Raw genomic sequence first — 20,895 nt, forward strand, 5'->3', positions numbered from 1 at the left:
AGGGATTTGAAGCCCATCTACCCTGACTGGGGTCCTGCTCACTGGTAACTGGAGCAGCCATCCTTCTAGAAAAATTCTCTCTGGTATTTCTTTTAGCTTGCAACTCACACACTCGTGCCTGTAGGGTACTGGTAGGTTGTCCATGCCATCTGCTCATGTCCTCCCCACAACCACGCAAGGCAAACCACAGGATACCTCGTGATGTGTTCCGTTTCCTTTGAGCTGGTCCTGTAGGAGAGCGTTTTCTCTTAACAGCTGCAACGCGCGCCTGTGTAGGTAGAGAGTCAAGTTTATTCTCTATCCTGGACAGTTTGTCTGACAGTTGTTTAAATGAGTCCTTGTTTTCCTTAGTCAGTTTTTCCACAGCCGAGATGCGTGCCTGCAGTGGGGAAGAAATACTATCTTCATACTGTCGCATGCAGTTAGCCATTTTACCCACAGTAGAACGTGCCATATCATCTTCTCCCCATACTAATATTGACAATGTATGGGTGTATGTCGGTGGAGCATTCTTCACAACCTTCCGGAACATGGATCGGTTGCATTCCACTTCATCAGGATCTACAGGATCTACAACTTCCCGTGGGTGTCTATAAATTATCTCTTCCACAGCTAGTTCTCTAAGGTAGTTAATACCTTTTTCTATAGTGGTCCATTTGCTTAGGTGGCTCATAACATCATCTTTATAGGGATACCTGCTCTTTACAGCTGACAAGAGTCGCCTCCAGAGACTGATAGTGTTTGACTTTCTTGCGAGCGCCTTATCAATACCACCATCTCTAGACAGGGATCCCAACTGTCTGGCTTCTCTGCCATCTAATTGCATGCTATCTGCCCCATTATCCCAGCATCAGAGCAAGCAGGTAATAATAGGTTCACTATCATAACGGCTGAAGTCTTTCCTTATATTTCTCAGGTCCTTCAGGGATAAGGAGTGGTAGGTTATCTCTACATCCGAGTCCTCCTCCTGTGATAGTTCTGCTTTAGAAGGACCTTTCTTCTGTGATGGGTCTGCTTTAAAAGGACAATCGAGGAAACCCCCATCTGTGTCAGGCCCTGACTCTGCCTGAGAAGCGCCCTCACCTGGGTCATATGATGGCTCTGCCTTAGAAGGCTCTGAGTCATCATCCTCCTCTTCACAAGCTGATTTCTTTTGGTATTTCTTCCTGGTTACAGGAGCAATTGGTACAGGTTTGTTAGATGCTGGGTTCTGAGTAGCTGCAGTGGCCATCTTGGGGGGGGTAGCAGCTGTGGTGCAGGCTGCCAAGGATTCAGTGGATTTAGTGGCTGTAGCAGCAGCACACACTGTAGGATCTGAGGTGGCTGCATAACACCTACAACTGTCCCTGCACCGATATTTAATCTTATCCCACATCAGAAACACATTCAGGACAACCGAAAATAAAAACATGCCACCTAGACAGCACCATCCTAATTTCGCAAAATCTAGTGGAATCAGCTTGGCAGAAAAGGAGAAGGTACTATTTCCCGAAGTAAAACTGGGAGTGTAATCATTAACAGAATCAGCTAAAGGACGCCTGGAGCGTGCAGATGAAGTTGCTGCTACTGATTCGCGATTAAAGCTGCCCATCATTGTGTCATAGAGATAAGAGATCGGAACAGGAACTGCCCAGTTTATTACAGCATAAATCAGTATCGAACCCCATACCAAAACAATACATTTTGACCAGCGCCCACTGCTAAACTGCATGTAAACATTCATAAGAAGCAAGCAATAACACAGTGCCCACGGCAGGTAAGGCATCATTGCAGTACTCAACTGTGAAAGAAACTCTATAAAAAGATGAGATAACACAGCATTCAAAAATGACATCACCATCTTCACTATCTGTTTTAATTTCCAACCCCTTGTAAATCTCAAAGGAAGAAATCTGATATTCTCTCAGCTGAGCTCTCTGGGTCTCCTCCCACCAGAGCCAGGATTCGACTTATCAGAGCAACCTGTTGGAGCTTCTTTCGAGCCCCAGGTTGGGTGCCAATAAATCTGTCACGGTTTAAAGCTGGGCCGGCTATTAACCTGGTGGCAGACGCTCTCTGTTAACCCTCTCCACCCCCCACCCTAAGGGAAAGGGAAAAGGGAGAGAGACTTACAGGTTGGAAAGTTAAAACAGTTTTAATAAACTATAGTAATGAAAAAGAGTATAATAATAATAATAATAGAAATAATCAAATATATACAAATATATACAAAACCAAGATCACTAGCTTAGAAATCCTCCTCAGGCAGAGTTGCTTCCCCCAGCACGGGCAGAGGGGAAAATGCAGTAGCTCCCCTGCCATCACACCTGCAGGCTTTTAACTGGAGAATTGGCAAAGCTGGTACCAATCAGTGGGAGACAGGAGGGCCCCTCCCTCCTGGGCCCCACCTCCAGGAGGCAGTGGGTTAGTGATAAATAGGAAAGTGAGAATGACGTGTATGGGATGGAATACCCTCGTTGGTCAATCTTGGGTCACCTGCCCTGTCTGCTCCTCCCTGCACGTGCGACCCCCCTTCGGCTCTTCACTCATAAGCAGTGAGGAATTTAGCAGTGACCTTGGTTTCTCTAAGACTAATTGGCCTGGTTTGGGCCAAACCAGGACACTGGCTGGGATGCAAAAGCAACTTCTCCCCTCTCAGGGGCTAGTGCATGTCTCAGAGGAGCAGGCGATGTGCAGTCACGTGCAGGGGACCTCACAAGCAGAAAATCAGGTGTATCTGCCTCAGCAAGAGAAAGCACACCCTGTCTCCTCACATATTATTAGTTGTATTATTAGTATTGTTTTATATCTTGCAAAGAGTAGGTGCAACACTCAGCTGTGCCCAGAGGCAGCTTTCATTTACCTGACCATCCCTTGCTCAGCCCAAGGCAGCCAAGCAGATGTTCCTGACCTTGGCAGCATTATGGGGATTTGAATTTCACGTGGATGAACTGATCTCATACAGCTGCTCCCCATGTGTGAAGTGTGAGCAGTTGCTCTGCCCCACACAATTTTTCCTTCCCCAAGGCTAGCAGGCTGTCGGGGGCATGGGCTGGGAGCTGGGCAGGGTGCGTGGTGGCCAGATCTGGGGTCTAGAGCTAGAGCCACTGCAGTGTGTGTCCAGCCAAGAGCTTGTCCTGCTCCAGTACTGTTGCCTGAAGTTGTGCAGACAGAAAGTCCAAATCCAAATGGATTCCAAATGGGAAAACCAAATGCAGTGTGTGCAGTAGGGAGAGCTTGGAGATCATCGGCTTTCCTGGCCTAAAGCACCCTGTGCTCTGCATCTGAGCAGCCTCCTCCAGCCCAAACTGAGACTGGAGAGAGGTGACTAGTAGCCACAAACTTCTGTCACATTGGACTGAAGCCAAACTGCAGGACTGGTGCAAGCCCTGGTGCAGAGGTGTGTATGCTGCCCTGCCCTGGCTTAGCCCACAGATCGTGTTCCTAATAATCTTTCCTGCTTTCTGTTACTTGATCTCCAACATTTCTAAGAGCTCCTGGTGTTAAAATGTGAATGCTGAGCTGTGGAAACCTGCAAGTTGCCCTGAAAATGTTCCTATTTGGGCTGCAGAGCATCTGCCCCTGCCGTGCATTCGGCCGCTGGCTACTCTCTGGTATCGTGGCCAAGCAGCTGCAGCGTGTGGGAAAGGGCTGCAAAGGGCTCCGGCTCAGGCAGGAGGCAGCCGTAGGGGTGTTGTCCCTTAAGGCCGCCTTGCCAGGATGATTGGTATTAGAGATTGATTGATATCTCTAGACTGATACTAGAGAAAGAGACCTTCTTGATTTAATATTAACATTAACTAAACTAGTTAGGAAGTTAACTTTATCTTCTTTGCTGACAACTTTTGCAAGCATTGTAAATTTGCTGTATATTTTGAGACTGTGAATAAACTGGTTTATTTGTGTTTTATCTTAGGCTGGCTAGAACCAGATAACCCATGATAACTAGGCAGCAAAAGGGATCTCCTGTTTGAGAATATGGCAGCCCATCACCAGGGCACAGAGCACAAGTGTTTTAGCTCTGCCAGATGAAGGCCCCCAGAGTAGCCAAAGGGCAGCAGGACAGGACATCGCTTTTGCTGCATGATGGAGAGGTGAACTGGTGTCACAAGGGTCAGGAGAGGCAGAAGTCTTTTCTGGGGGTTGTCCTAGATGCTGGGACCCCAAAGGCACCTATGGTGTTTGCAGCAGTTTAGTGTGGCCTGGGTTTCAGCTGAGAGAAAAGGGGAAAGTTATGTGGGAAACTAGTGCTATTGAAATGAAATGAGTAAGGCAGTAGCTGTGAGGATCTGGGCCAGGCTCCACCACCAGCAATAGTAAGAGGAGGGCATCCCTTAACATCCTGGTAATAAGTATATCCAAGAGGTCTGAGGAGACCCAGCAAGGCCTTGTGTGTGGTCTGCTCCCCCAAGCACTGGCAAAGGGAGGGTGCTGGCAAGGGAAATGCTCTCCTTCTGCCAACCACCATTGCATTTGTCTTTGCTGCTTAAGTTGGAGCCAACTGTTCCCTCTGCTGTCACGCTTCACCCTCCTGGGCAACTATTGACTGTCTCCTTTGCACAAGATTTCCAACCGAGAGAATACAGCATCCCCTGGGACTCACAGCTGCTAGACGTCAAACATCACTAAATTGAATAGACAAAAATAAGATCACCGAGAGGGAAGAAGACTCTGCTGAGGGACGGGGCCTTCTGAGACATGCTGTACCTGAATGCCAGCTCCCTGCAGCCATGTGCAGGGGAAGGCAACACGCGCTGCCAAGACCTGAGCAAGTCTGTGCTCAGATGCATACAGTGTGTATGTATAGTGATCTGGATGCAAACAGCGTGGGATGCATTTTGCTTTCATCACTGTTCAACAGCATCCTTGGGGTAATGCTATTTCCCAGCACACCCAGAAACTCAGGGGACATGAGGGTGCTGCTGCCCTGCTCCCCCTGGGTGGCCAGCAGCCCCAGGACGGACTCCAGTGGGTCTATGCCCCAGCAATAGGTAGAGATTGAAAATGGTCCCAGTGATTGCACCAGGGGCAGAGAGGCATGAGGAAGAGATAAAGATGCTCTAACACCTTTCACCTCACCCCACCAGGCACTCCAAAAATTGCAGCTGCACACCAGTACGTGACTGCTCAGCACACCCAGGGAACTCAGTGTTTGGAGGGCTCTGGCAGAGAGTTTTACGCAGACAACTTTAGTCATGTCCTCAGGGTGATCTTTGCTTACTTTCAGTTTTACCTATTACGAACTTTGGTTCCCAATCTGCATGGGTGTCATCACTTTCTTCCCTTCATCTGGGAACAGGGAAGAAGTGAATCACAAGCCAGTGAACGTGGTCTTTCTGTACTGAGTTTTTTGTTTGAGTGAAACTTCGCAGCATCCTCAGTGAGGTGTTCTTGAACTTCATGCATTTTCCAGACACTTAAAGACACTGTGAATTACAATGTAATTGAAAAATGAGCCTGTTTCTTAGAAATGAAGTGTAACCAATAGCCCCGGTCTGCTGACTTAATAGAGAAGCTTAACATCATTATATCTATATTAATAACAGGGCCAGTCGGCCATTAGCAAGAGGAGCTCATTCATTGCATCTCTCTGACACTTTCCAGCTTGCTTTTTTCATGGTAAATGAGTGTTGCTTGTGCTCATTTTCTATTCAGATAATTCCCATTAACAAGATAAACATATGGGTGGGAGGTCCTACTTTCCTGTACTTCTAAATAAGAGCTGTTAGAAAAATGATGATAGAAATAATATTGATCTATGACACAGGAAAATACAAAGAGAAGGACCCATAGAGAAAGCAGTCCTGGTGCAGGAGAGCAGAGGAGGATCAGGAGGAGAGACCTGGAGCCCTGACCCAGAGTAGTTCAAGCCTTTCTAGCAACTCACCCCAAGCTAAAAGAAACTCACTAATGGACAGCAGCACTGAAGAGCCTGGGACGCAGAGACAGACAGCTGAACTCACTGGAAGCTTATTGTGTTTAGCTTTATAGCAAGCTCCTAACCAAATCAATATTAGCCACATATATTCCCACTGGTCTTTCATTCTGCCCCACAATCTTGTTTTGAATAAACAACTCAGCATTTGAGAGACATGTCAGACAGCTTGGATGTATTTCATTGACCAGATGCACTTAATATAATCTGCTTGATATAATACTGTGAAGGATCTGTCCCGTTTTCCTTGTCACCAGCAGATAAAATGTACTGAACAGGTTACCTCACCTACCTAAAAAAGTCACAGCTCTGCTGGAGACTAGGTGTTACCAGCAAAGACATCAGTTTTGTGGTGTAGAATAATCTCCTTTCTTCCCCTCACAAAACTGCTCTGGGGTTAGCTATTACTCTCTGGGCTGCAGGACTTCATCGTATCTCCTCTTGCTCCATTCACCTGCTCCATGGGTACCAACCAGCCTTTTCCTGTAAACAATCAATGCAGTTGTTTAATCAACTATCATAACCAAATTAAACTCAGCTTGAAGCTTGATGCGTATTTCAGGCATAAAGAATGATCCGTGTGTTCAAAAGCTTACCTGCTTTTTCCAACTGTATCAGTTGCACCGATAAAATTAATTTCTACACCCTTTTGCCTTGCTTCCACCTGCCTGAAGCAGAACAGTGTGAAGTCTGGCAAATGGCAGTTTTCAAGGGAAAGCTATTCAGCTTCTGATGTATAAAATGCAGATGCAACTAAACAAAGTGCAGCCCTCTTTTGTGTCAAATACACAGCAATCAGAACTTATTTTTTCTACAAGCTTTCCTGGAAATGGATTATCTAAATCTTCTGCTTGCAAATCAATATTCCCACTACCAAGCAATCTCTCCAGAGCCAACAAGCTTTCAGACTCTTAATGCTCACCACAGTTGCTAAACACCAGGCTGATACGGCTTTTGTACTGGTGATTAGGGCTGCCTGCACGCTGCAAACAGCGTTTGTAAATATTTGTGAAACCCCCAAATGGTGCTGGATTCATTCATGTTCCTGATCCATATACTAGTCACTTTTTCAGATATTTCTAGAAAATTCCCCCTCCCTGTCCTTTATAATTATTGGAGAAATAGATTTTCATGAATGAAGCTCAGCCTATACAGAAGACTAAAGCAAAAGACAATGAGATCCTGGTATGTTAAGGCTTCTGTGTACTACATTTGCAAAAATAATGCTGAGTGGTTGAAGGGCACGGTTGTGCATTAAAATACAAAAGCAGTTTTAGAAAAAAAACTCTTCTGAATTTGTTCAATTTTATTGGATAAGCATGTGCCCGTGTTTTTCTTTATTTTTACTCATTTTTTGGTAACAGCTATTCCTGGGAAATGAGTTCAGATAACAATATTAGATTCAGTCCAGTGGTGACAATAGGTGGTTAAAAGGTTTTAAAAAGTCACTGTTAAATAAAAAAAAAACAAACCCATATAATAATGCTGATCATTTTCTAGGGCCAGTTGATCTTTTTTTCCTACAAAAGCTTTGTAAGAGGGGGATATTTCATTCAGAGCATTTGGCCAGGTCTGCAATGACATTTTCAAACTCCACTTATTCCCTGTGCAGCTGGCGTGCTGCATTCACCCCATGGTGGCTGGCTGCACTGGCCTGGATGTAATCTTGTTTGCATAGTCAGCCACACACAAAACCAAGAATTACTCTACTGTATGAACAGGGTATTCATTACTTGCTACATCCCATTTTAAAGGTTTCATTCACCCAATCGAGAAACAAAAATGACACAATGTGACCTAGCTGAACTGACATAAAATGAATTAACCCATTTGCTGGAACCTGGGTTACCAAGTCCAGGAAATTGTAACTGGATAATTAATGACTAACTTTTAGAAAGAAAAGGAGCTTTATTTTAGTCTCAAGGAGTTTCTGACCAGTGTGCTTTCATAAATATGAACTAAAGGAGGAGCAAGAAGAGCAGGAAGAGACTAATGCATCTGTGTCAAGCCAGCGAGGCTACCATGCCAGAAATCTGTGGCAGTATTCAAACGAGCCTGTCCTAAAGGTGGCACACAAAAGTTAAACAATAAAAATTGTTGAGGGGCATTTTTGTTCCTAGGTGTTCTGGGATCACACCAGGCCAATTCAGATGATATAATAAGCCTTGACAGACTCTTGATAGATCTATTGCCTCTTCCCACAAAACACATTTAGCAGCATCCCTAGTTTGATCCACTGAGTTGCTTGCACTGGTAGAGACCCTGCACAGGGAACAGGGTCTGGTCCAGGATCTGGCGTACCAGGCCACCCCTACCTGAGTGTCCCACAGCTGTCACCAGGTAGGATTGCTTCAAATAGGGGTGGCCTGCTTTTCTTAGCAAGCGTCTGTATGCGATGGCCACTAGATTGCACAAAATACCAGGTGTGTTCAAAATCTTGGAACAATCTTCTCTGTCAGAAATCCTTTTGTCAGCTTTGCCCTTAGAGTGACACTGCAGAATGACAGCCTTTAGCATGTTGTTGATTGTGAAAACAAACTAGGTTAATAACAGAAAAACCCTACAAACTATGAGTAAATAAAATTCCTGAAGATCATGAGAAATTCCATGGAAAATAAAGATTCTGCTGGAAGAATATTACCACCTGCAGACAGCTTTTACCAAGCCTTGGCTACTCACGTTAATAATCAACTCTAGTCTCTTCTCAACAATTCCATACCTAGAAGAATGGTTAATAAAATTCCCCCTGTTCTGCCAGAGTCCTGCAGATCTTAAATTTTACAGAGATGCACATTGGTTCATTGATGTTACTTATTTATTTCTCTTTTCTATCTTTTTAGTGAAAGCTGTGTCATTGCATAGCCATTTCTCCCTCTTGAAAAGTTTGTTTTCAGACTCTGCCAAAGTCCAGCTGCAAAAAAAAGACACGTTTGTGAGGGTGTATGTGTATTTGGAAGGAGATCTGACAGCTTGTGAGTTATCAAGGCTGAAAAGCTGATGATTGGGTTCTAATGAATATTGCTGGTTTCATTACCAAATAAATCTTTGGAAATGTTCTGGGAGCTGATGGGCTACTTCCTTTTGTGGACAATATTCCTCCTGCTTTCCTTGCCTTCCATTATTTATACCTGCCTGATATTCTACCCCTGACGTTGCTGGTATCTGTTTATTAGAAAACAGGGAGAAGTTACTTTCCGTATATCTTTTTCAGGCTGCATAGAGTAGAGCACAAAATGACTGCTTTTTGGCTGGGAAAAAAGAAAAATTTCTCTATTGTCACAAATCACTGTCTGCATTTTATGATACTATATCTCTCCGAGCAGCTGCAGTCTAGTGTAGGGATTGCCCTTCTTCACTGATATGAATGCGTCCTTAAACAGCTGGAGCTAAGCACATTCAGAGCCTTAAGAGAACACATCATCGCATTTCCATTGGTAATGAGCAAAACATCTACAGTACTTTCCATTTGAAATGAGCTTTACTGTAAGCTAAAGATACCAGCAACTAAGAAAAAATATCATGACAGGTGGGCAGTGGCTTCCTGAAAGCACGGTGGCTCTTGCCCTTACACATGGGTGTTCAAATTAATACCTGGGATATCTCCATTAGACACAGATGCTTACATGCACCTACAAGGGAAGTTCTTCTCATTCCTGGAGTTACAACAGAGATGATTTTGAACCAGAGAAAGGTATAAGACTGTAAGCAGCAGAGGTTCTACATGATATGAAAATGTAAGAATTACACAGTTGCTGTATGCAGATACCTCTTTTTTTTTGCTCTTGCTTGCTTAAGTTCTGGTTCCTGTTTTTATGTGGCAACTGTTGTCAAAGACTGTATGAGACAACATGCTATTCAGCAGCGCTGTCTGAGCATAGGCTGCGTTTGATGTTTCTGCTGTAGGATCAGGGGTCATGGCAGAGTCTGGATTCATACATGTCCCCAAATCAGTGGGTTTCTGAGCTGCTCCCTCAGGTCGCATACAGGTTCCTATGGATGGCTGCGGTGTTGCTCAGGCTTGTGGAGCTCCTGCTTTAGGCAGAGAAAGCGGAGTCCCCTCAGCCACAGCTGGGCTGCCAGCATGAGTAAGGCAGGCTGGGTTTGAGCCTCCAGGGATAGAGAAAGACTCACCTGCCCCAAATTTGCTTTTTCTGCAGGAGTTAAGAAAGGAAGGAAAAGATAACTTGGACATCATTGCACTCCCCTGATCCTAGGCTGTTTTGGTACCAAAAGCTCCTGAAATTGGCTTTATTTCCCACTGGCTACAGTAATGTTGCTAGCAGCCAAAGAGCCTGCTGAGCATATAATGATGGCTTCTACCACTTCCTTGCTCTGACAACCTCTTACATGGAAACAGGGCTGGCTGGCTGGAGTAGGAACATTGCTGAGCTGAGACCCCACAAGTAATTCGTACTAAAAAGAATTCTAACATGAGGCGTCTTGCCAGCTGTTTTTCTATGCTGAAGCAATACAAAACTACCCTTCACTCAGTCCCTTTTGTAAATATACCTGTGGTGTTTGACTCACTCGGATGAAGTGACTCTACAGCCAAGCTTTGGGCCACACAACCAGCTCTCACAAACATTACTGGCCAATTTTCCTTTGTGGGCACTGCAGCACTGGGACTGGGCTGTGGACTAACCATGCTTTCTGGGCTCTCCAGGTCAGCTGGTGTAGGAAGATGCACAATTAGCCTCTTCCCTCAACAACAAAGTTCCTCAGTCCCTGCACTATGGGGTCAACATCCACGGAGATGTGCAACAGGAGGAGTTGAAATGAGGTGTTTGGGTGAGATCTTTGCTTTCTCTTTTGTGTCATACTGGCCCTGATGCCCCACTGCCCCGGGGTCCTCAGAGGAGGAGAGGCACCCCTCAGTGGAGAGGAGACAGGTTGATGGCACATTTTTTATTCATGACCCCCATGAGCTAAAATGAGAGGTAATAAAGCTGTATCTGGATTTACATGAACAAGCCACCTATTGAAACGCTTCAGCATTTTCAAAATCCTGATTAAGAAGTTGGACTTCACTTCTAGCTCCAAGCAGGCAAGGATTGCAAATAAGACATTGCCTCTCTCCTCTAACTCTTCTATTGGGAGAATTTTACATAAATTAAAATTAATGCATTTTTTCAACTAGGTCAGTGGAATGTAAATGTTCTGTTCCAGGAAGGATTATACATTGTAACTCAGTTAACGGATGCACAGCATGGATCAATCCTGCTGCCTTTATCAAAGCTGAGCTGTTTGGAGCAGAAAGCAACCAAGGTTTTCTGAACAAACGCTTCATTGCAGTATCTGAAGGCTCATGGGGCTGAGGATGAGTATTTGTCTCACTCCTGGGAAATCAAAACCTTTGGCTTTTTTCTATGTATCAAATGTGTCCTCAAATGTGGTCATGAAATCTATATGAATCAAATGGGACAGCAGAAACAGCCCCATCTCATTGCTTTTTAGCTCCAGTGGGAACATGCCTCCCCTGTGTTTGCAAACCAGGCAGAGCAGCTCGAGACTCAGCAGCAAGTTGAGCAAAATTGAATTTGTGCTGCCCCACAAACATGGAGCTTGACCGCTCCCACCGCCAGGACCACATCAGGCTGCTGCCAGCTGTGTGCTGCCCTCAACAACTGCCTACTTTGTTTATGCCTTAGACCCCACGGCAAGCCCTGGATGCAGACCCCTGTACCACTGAACTAGCACATCTGAACCCTTGATGGGATCTGCAAACCAGAAAACAAGAAAGAGTGTAATTTTATGTCTCTCCTTCTGGCTTGAATTTTCTCCTGGGCCCCAAATCTGCAAGCACATACACACTCACGTGTACCAAAATGAATGGCCACCCTGATTTCCAGCTATGCTGGAGAGAAGCTTCAGAGGTAAGCAAGCGTGTGGCTGTTTTCAGAACTGGACTGGGGCTTTTGTTTTGATGGACTCAGTACTGTATATTCTGGTGTAAAAAAAGATGCTGTGATTGAGACCATAATACAACAGCAACCAAAACAAAATCTTCTCAAAAAATACCATATTTTTTCATGATGGATGACACTTCGAATTATGTTAGCTCCCCTTAGAGCAACCTCATCTTTCTTCTAAAAAAGCATCATAAGTGAATCTTTCTAAGTTGCAGACTTCCTTTTATGAGCATCAAAACAAAATTGCTATGAATGCAGAATAACCCCAAACAAACTTGTAAACAGTAGGTGGAAGGAAATGGGACTTAATTTTTCACACAAATAAAGTTCCAGCACACCCTTTTCATACCTCACACTGCATGATCACACCCAGGATGTATTTTCCCATTCCTTCAGATAACAAATACTATAGTGAATGAGATCAAGGGTGTTTCTAGTCCAGTATCCCACCTCAGATGACAGCCTGTGTGGATATTTAAGGAAGGACAGAAGGACAGGTGAAGTACACAGTGATCTGTACCTGAAATCCTCTTCTGGCATTTGACAATCAACAGTTTCAGGAGTCCCTGAGCTACAGGTTGAAGGGGGATTCTTCAGCTTAATAATGGTCCTATATGGCATGACTTTGTCTAAGTCTTTTTTAAGCTCATTTATACTTTGTCAACAAGTCCCATGGTTTACTGTATCATGTGGAAAATTCCTTCCTTATGGTTTAGACCTGCTGTATGAGAATTCAATTTGTTACCCCTAATTCTTGCATTGGAGAAAAACAAATTAACCTTATCCTCTTTACTTTCTCCATGCCATTGGTGATTTTATACACTCATATCAAGTCCCCTCAGGTAGTTTTCTTTCCAGGTTGAAAAGGTATAATTTAGTCTTTCCTCAAAAAGAAACTGTTCCAAAACTCTGACTATCCTTGCTACCTGTTCTATATCTTTTCTAAAGTTATTAGCTCAGTGCTGTAATACTGTTTTCTGTTCTATTTTATTGTGTTGTCTCATTCATCAATTCCTGCTATCCAATTTGCCTTTTGATGTTGCAGGGCAATAAGTGATGTTTTCAGAAACCTCATACCTTAGTTGCAGTTACCCAAGATCTCTTTCTTGAGTGTTGCTATCTAGAGCCCATCACTGTGGATGTATAAGTAGAGTTATTTTTTCCCTAAGTGCCTTACTTTGCACTTGTCAATACTGGATTTCATCTGGCACTTCACTGTCAGTTGATATTATAAGCTCCTTCTGCAACAGTCAGCTTTAGCTTTGATTATTATGAATAATTTTGTGTCATCTGCAAACTTTGCCAGTATTCACCCACTTTGACATGTCACATACAGAGATGGTGAACAGCACCGATCCCAGCATAAGCCCTTGGGGCACTCCTCTGGTAAATCTGCCTTCAGTCCAGAGGAAATGTTGATTTATTTATTCTGTTATTCATACAACCACCTACCACACTACTCACCTTTGTTCTCTGGGTTGGAGGCTGGTGTAAGGTCTGCATTGGTAGCTCAGCAATTTCATACTTGAGCTCTTTTAGCACACTTGGTTGAATGCCATCTTGTCCTCATGGTTTGATCCAGTTCAATTTATCCAAGAAGGTATGTTTTCCAGAGGCTGTCTGTACTTCTTTTTGAACAAAGATGTTCCACCTCACCATCAAATCTCCAGCTCTGGGAATGATGCAGGTGTAAGGACTTGTTTATCAACCTTCTGCATCTTCCAGCAAAACTAATCCCTGAAAGAAGGTCCCTGTACACCTAGGTTAAGCTTTTAGACTGAGGATGATTTCTCCACCAGCTCAGGCCTGGGGACTCCTTCAGTATCCATAATTTAAGTTCTATCAATCAGTTACAACTGGAAAACTGTTTCAAGGATATTGCATTGCAAATATGGAGTGCTGGAATTAGCATTCTGTTGAGCATGTAATGCAGTGGAGTAATGTCTTTCTGAGGACTATTGTCCAAAAAAAGTGGGGTAAGGGTAACTGACTGATGCTAATCAAATGTTAATTTAGTAGAGTCCATCTGAATAAGTCTGTTGACAGCTTGTGCTCATGTGTTCCCCTGAACTGGGATCTATAGCAACACACATATATGGTTAGACTTCTTCTTGTAGGTGGGAAGGAGACTCCTAGCAGGATAGCAAGCTGTGTTTTGACCCTTCCTTTTCCCACTTACTTTCAGTGAAGGCAGCTCTATGGTCTACAGTCCTTTCTCTGATACACAGATGCACAGCTTTGCTTCAGCCAGGCTGGCAAACTGGTAAGCCACTGGTCTCTTCTAGTTTACTTTGTGTCATCCCTCTGTGCTAGAACAAAGAACAATCGCAAAGTTGAGGATTGCCAAAGCTAAGCCAAAGTATTGCTTGTGCCACTCTCTTGGAGGAGAGATCCACACAACTGTGCACCCACTGCTGTCCTTGCAGCCTGGCTCCACTTCTTCATGAAGTATTTATGAAGAAAATAATACAAATTCTGACTAAGTATTTTAGGTATAAAAGCCTCCTCAGATTTAAAAGCCTCCTCAGATACAAAAGCCTATTAAATTTTGTTGCTAAGGTGCCAATCACGCTGCAAGTAATAGACATTTAAGCTACTATTAGAAATAGCTACAAACACTTCTCATTCACCATGAGCCACTGATTATAGGATTTTGTGAGTGAAGCACTACTTTAAAGCATCACTTACCTGGATTGATTTCTGTGGTCCCCACGATGGATCAGACCAGGCTCCCCAATACCACTGCCTCTCATGTGGAGCTCTGCACATGCCCAGCAGCTTGATGCACAGATCTAGCTTGTACAAAGGTGACAGACTTTCCTGTGTACCAGATCCACTGGGGCAGAAAGAAAAGAAGGCAAACGATAGACGTGGCATCAGACTTGCAAAAATTGGTTTGGCCACCCAACTTGGACAAGATATTCTTATTGCTATTTGTCATAAACAAATAAAATATTAATTTTGTTTCTTTATTAGCATTCTCTCTGTAAAAGATAGTTGAAGAGACTGTTTTAGGGCAAATAAACTTTTTTTTAAATAATTTTTAATTTCAGCATATTACTCTCCTGTTCTAAGCCCTTTACATTCTGCAGGAGCACATACCAAACCCTGCTGCCTCCCATCAACACTCATGTATAGGCTCTCAGTAGACATAAACACCATGATATCCCAGACAAGCAGAGTGCTAATCTGCTCCAAGAACCCAGCTCTTGTGTTTTTAATGGAAAACTCATGGGAGAACCTAATCTGGCACCTGTAGAAATCCATGCCCAGCTCAAATTTGGCTTCAGTGGGAGTAATGAACCCAGAACTGCTGTAGCAAACACCTGAGCTACAGCAGAGAGTGATTCTGATCACTGATGTTTTGCTTAATATTTGCTTTGTGATTTATTCAGTTTCTTCACTGCAATATGTACTGCAGAACCCATTTGCCTCTGAAACTCTTCCTGATGCTTTTTGAGCACCTGGAAGGTGCTGAGCACACTCAGGCACCATTGAACTGAGGGAGTTTTGAGGCTGCTCAGGGTTTTGCTCAGGCATCTTTGAACTTTTTGCTTGTGCAAGGGAATCCTGAACACAGAGTCTCGTTTGTTTGCCTGCAATGGCTTCTCCTACTGCGTGTCATTTAAGAAGCAGTACTGTGTCAGGAGAGCACCTCCCAAATGCACTCCGGCATCACAGTGTAAAAGGTGAGAAGAGGGTCAAGGAATTTTAGATTTGTTATAAATAACAATTAAAAACCTGATATTGGCTTTTCTGGCTGGAGTAATAGTATTTCTTTGGCTGTGGCTGCCCAGTCAGGGAGCAGCATTGGGAGGATCATAGCAAAGAGGAAAACAAACAGCACAAAATTCAGGGAGCGGGAGCAGAGCTGGTCCTGGTGGGTGCCCACAGTGCGCTCCAGCGGCATCTTCATGCCGGAGACGGGGCTGGGGGACACCCAGAGCCAGCACCCTCCTGTCTGCCCCAGGCTCCAGGGGGCCAGCGGCAATGGTCCTCAAGAGCACAGCAGCCATGCCCACACTGCTGGCATGTGGATCTTGCTGTGAAACCAGGCTGGGAGTCGGTGCCTCCCTTCCCTTCCTGAAATGCCATGATCCTGCCCTCACCCGGAGCTGTTCATTGCGACATGGGTCCTACTCCCTTCTGCTCCACAGCTTTGAGGTACAAATGCCATTAGTGAACCCCTGAGAAAGGCACAGGGACAGAGGTGGCTTTCCCAGTGGCAGACGGACGCAGCAGACAGGGGCTTTCCCCAGCTGATGGCCACGTACCTGTGTTAGCACAGCCTGTGAATCAAATGCATCACACTGAGAAGCAGATCTTGGCGTACCAGCTTAGCCCCAAGGTACTTGGCACAAGGGTGCACATCTGGGCACCATCAGGGCAGTGAGGATGGCACTAGCCAGCACTGCAGAAAAGTGCCTGTTTCTTCTCTTCATATGACAACATTGCCTCTCCTGGGGAAGTTTCTCCATTTACCCACCTTGCAGAAAAGCAGGCCCTACAATGCTCCTTGTCTCCAGGTTGCTTGGCAAGTGCAGTGTGCTGTTCTCATTTCCCAGTACACACCTCCCAGGGACGCTTCTAGGGGCTCCCGGGGTGACCCTCAGCAGCAGTTGCAGCCCTCATCAACTTTCCATACTCCTTTGAAGCATAAGGACAACTTTAGAGAAGGACATTTCCAAAACTAGGATGGAGGGATGACACTGAACTTGGTACAGGCTGGTGCTACTTCCTCGAGCAACTGCTGCCTACAGCAAAGGTGGCTGAATTCTCCAAACTATGAATAGTGCTAAAATTATGAGTCAAGATGACAGTGCAGAGAAGATTTATAGGTCTCTCTAGAGTTTTTGCTAGGCCTTCTGCATGGATAATTCATCTCAGCTAGGCTGGACACTGAGCCTTCATCCTAACATCCCTCCGGAAGGGACACTCGGGGCTGGAAGAGCTCCCTGGTAGCTCCCACATTGCAGACCACCAGGAGTATTTGATGATCTGGTCCAAGAAGAGGGGTGTAGTTCATCAGCTATTTCTAGCTGTCATTACAGGTTAGAAGAGGGTTTCTTTTGGTTTGTCAATAATGACCTATTTTATTTCTAAATATTTTCTCAATGAAGAGAAACTAGAATAGTAGTCAGAGTTAGTTTTTATTCTCTATATCAATGTTACATATAAAGCACCCCAAACAAGTGTGGGTCCGAGGGCAATTTGTGCTGCACAAATGCAGTCTGAGCCGGGACTGCAATGCCACAGAAACACTGTATATTACAGCCTTGTCCTGGTTTGTCCCAAACCAGGCCAATTAGTCTTAGAGAAACCAAGGTCACTGCTAAATTCCTCACTGCTTACGAGTGAAGAGCTGAAGGGGGGTCGCACATGCAGGGAGGAGCAGACAGGGCAGGTGACCCAAGATTGACCAACGAGGGTATTCCATCCCATACACGTCATTCTCACTTTCCTATTTATCACTAACCCACTGCCTCCTGGAGGTGGGGCCCAGGAGGGAGGGGCCCTCCTGTCTCCCACTGATTGGTACCAGCTTTGCCAATTCTCCAGTTAAAAGCCTGCAGGTGTGATGGCAGGGGGAGCTACTGCATTTTCCCCTCTGCCTGTGCTGGGGGGAGCAACTCTGCCTGAGGAGGATTTCTAAGCTAGTGATCTTGGTTTTGTATATATTTGTATATATGTGATTATTTCTATTATTCTTATTATACTCTTTTTCATTACTATAGTTTATTAAAACTGTTTTAACTTTCCAACCCGTAAGTCTCTCTCCCTTTTCCCTTTCCCTTAGGGTGGGGGGGAGAGGGTTAACAGAGAGCGTCTGCCACCGGGTTAATAGCTGGCCCAGCTTTAAACCGTGACAAGCCTCTATGGCCCATCAATGCGAGGAGGGGAAGGAGATCAAAGACATCCTTCTTGTCCAGACACCACCTTGCTCACCTTCCACAGCAATAGCAAAGGAGCTTTAAGCAAATCTCAGCCTCCCTGAATTCCCTCTGTGCTGAGCCGATGCACTCGCAGGTCTGCAGGTGATGCTCACCCACCAGTCAAACCAAAGCTCTTGCCCTGCTCCACACTCCGTGGGGTATTTCGGCAGTGCTGATGGGCAGACGCCGTGTCTGGAAGTGCAATAAGAGAGGCAGGCGGAGGGAAATGTTAGGGGTATAACCCCACAATGGTGCCTTGCTAGATAGCTGCCTACCTGCAGCCCCATGGCCAGACCGCTGCAGAGGGCCAGCTCAAGGCAGCGCTGCCTGGGGCTGCCTGCACCTTGTTCCCCTGCCAAGGGCTGCCCGGCCGCAGGTGCAGCCCCAGACAGGCTGCAGGGCAGGGGCATGCCCCCTGCTAATGAAATGCAGGTGCAGGAGTAACAGGGGGGTGTTTCTGGCTGCCCCGGAGCTGGAGACCCTGGCACTGATGTCACTGCAGAAACACCCACGTGGAGAAGCCCCATCCAAGAGACTGCAGCAGGGAACAGAGTTGTGAGCCTGGCCAAAATGTGGGCAGGAGGAGCACTACCCTTCTGGTCTGGCATGGCTCTTCTGTACCATAGGCTCGAGATCCAGGCTTACCTCCTGTCCGGAGCTCCCTGTGCATTTCTTTTTTGGCAGCTTTTAAGAGAAGGTCTTCACCTTTTCACATGCTCATATTCATGTCTGTATTTTTTTAATCCTTTTTGTAGCACTATTTCTTGTCAACAGAAGCTCTGTTTAGCTTCTGGCACTGAGCTCGTCACTGATCTTGAAATACTTAATTATTCCAGAATTATGTAAAGAAACCTGTGTTTGGCCCTGCTGCTTCTTCTCAGTGCGTACTTGCTGTATGGGGAGGCAGGATTTAAACCTCCAGAAGGACCAAACGAAGGCCAGGCTCATTTTTAAACATTATCTAATTTACCAGAAAGAGAAGCAGGGAAAGGCAGGATGGGCTTTGATCACGCCTAATTATAAAGTGTAATATTGGATACATGGATATAATATTGCCATGGGTGTTTTTTTCTGCCCAGAAAAACAAAATTTTCCTTAAAGAAACAGCTGTGCCCTGCCTGCAGCCTGCAGAAGAATGGCATTAGTCACGTGTAGACCAACACGTAGCACAATTGTAAAGTTCGCTCTATGAGACTGACAGGAGCTATTCATATCGTCCCCCTCCGCCATCTGCCTGAATGGCAGGCTGCGGGGTAGCAGCCGCCCCCCTCGCCAACTCTGCGCAGCCGCAGCACTTAGTGCCTGCTCAAAGTCTGTCCCCAAGTGCAGAAAATCAGGGATTGAAAGCAAAGGGAGGATGTCACTCAGGTCAAAGCAGATTGTCAAGAAGAAAAGAAAAAAAGAGGGGGGAAGAGTCAAAGTTTTGTCTGGTGAGAGTGCCAGGTTTCTCTTCTCCTGGGAGCAGAGGTGTTGGCTCCAACAAGGAGATGAGGAGGGGGAGCAAAGAGGATGACTAGACAGCAGGAGTCTGGGGAGAAATCCCATATTGTCCCTCCTTCTTCCCTCCCTGAGCTTAGAGGACTCAGCTCTGGGGCAGGACCAGGCTGCGTGAGGGTCAGTGCCAGGGAAAGATGTCCCTGCTGCTGTCTGCAGCGCCTGCGTGCTGGGGTGTGGGAAGGGATGCTGAGGGCTTCGGCTGCACCCCATACACGTGCTGTCAGACGTCCCTTGGGGGCTGGTGGCAGAGACCACAGACCTGCAACCATGGTCACCATTTCCCTGTCCCAGATGCCCTTCAGGTCCTTGGACTGGGAGCCAGGCTGCTAGCTTGGCCCACACCAGTTTCCTCACATATTAATTTAATCCTCAGAAATATTTATGAAGGTAACATAGAAGTTTTTTTCCCTTTCAAATGAACCTGCAGGTTCTGGGATGGGCAGGCTCACATCCCAGGTTGGGGCCAGGCTCTGAGTCCAGAGGACAACCTGTTTGGAGGCCTGTATACAATCAGTGACCCCCTTTGAAGGTCAGACTGGATGGAGGGGGATTCATTTTCATCCTATTACCTATTACCTATTTTGCTTTCTCATTTCCAGACAGTGACATCTTTCCTTGTGGCAGAAATTCCTGCTATCAGTGTCTGAGGTGCGTGACTCAGAGTTACTACAATCCTTTCCTCCAAATCAGGGAGGGTAAGAAGCCACCGTGTGCTGATTTCAGTCCAGGTCTGCCCAGAAAGTGTACCAGCACAGTGACAGGCAGTGGTGTTCTGACAGCGGGGGGAACCCTGTGACAATACCTATTGCTCAGGACAGGTTGGAGAAAAAGCTCTGTTTTAGGGGAGGAAAAAGAACTTTGAGTAAACTAGTGTCAAAACAGTGACTTCTGTAACATCTCTGTCCTGCTCAGCTGTTCACTGAGCTTCTCTTTGCTTTACAGACCATTGAAATAACAGCAGTGATTTGGGTATTCATGCTATTTGAACTACTCAGTGCACTTACTGAATGCACTGAGTAAATTCACTAGGTAGAGGGACTCCTACCCCTGTTAATGGTGTATGTTGCGGTTAGTGGGTCCACTCACATGGTCCAGGCCAGCCTGATGCTGGAACACCTTTGCTGAATGGGCCCTTCAGCCTGGAAATAAGCTGTGGGAGGTTTTGGTGTAGAAGTGGCTAAAGGTTGACATCAGTTGCAATGAGTGACACTTTAAAAACACTTCCCAGGTATTTTTGTGTAAGAAAATCTTCTTTCTCTCTCCTTTATTCAGTCTTGAGGGAAATACTGCATGTTTAGGAGAGGCCTGGTTGCAGCTTTGGTGTGAATGGATATATTCTTGTGCTTCACTTAAAAAAAGGAGTTAGAAAACTTCACATACCAAAAATTCCCAAGAAGACAGCTGTCAGGGGGTGACATGTCAGATATGAAGTGGCTCTCCAGCTGGTCGCTGTCTGCATGCTGGGAAGGCATGTGGAGACATTTTTTCAATTGCTGTACTAGTTTGACACATTCACAGTGGAAAATGATGTATCATTCTTGAGCCTTTGGTTGGTGGACACTTCAAAGTGCATTGGATCCTCGGAGAGGAGTGCCCTATTGTTAATTGTTTCTTTCACATGTACACTGGGATGAACATGGAG

This window comes from Nyctibius grandis, chromosome 4, assembly GCF_013368605.1.
Source record: "Nyctibius grandis isolate bNycGra1 chromosome 4, bNycGra1.pri, whole genome shotgun sequence".
In the NCBI taxonomy this organism is placed as follows: Eukaryota; Metazoa; Chordata; class Aves; order Nyctibiiformes; family Nyctibiidae; genus Nyctibius; species Nyctibius grandis.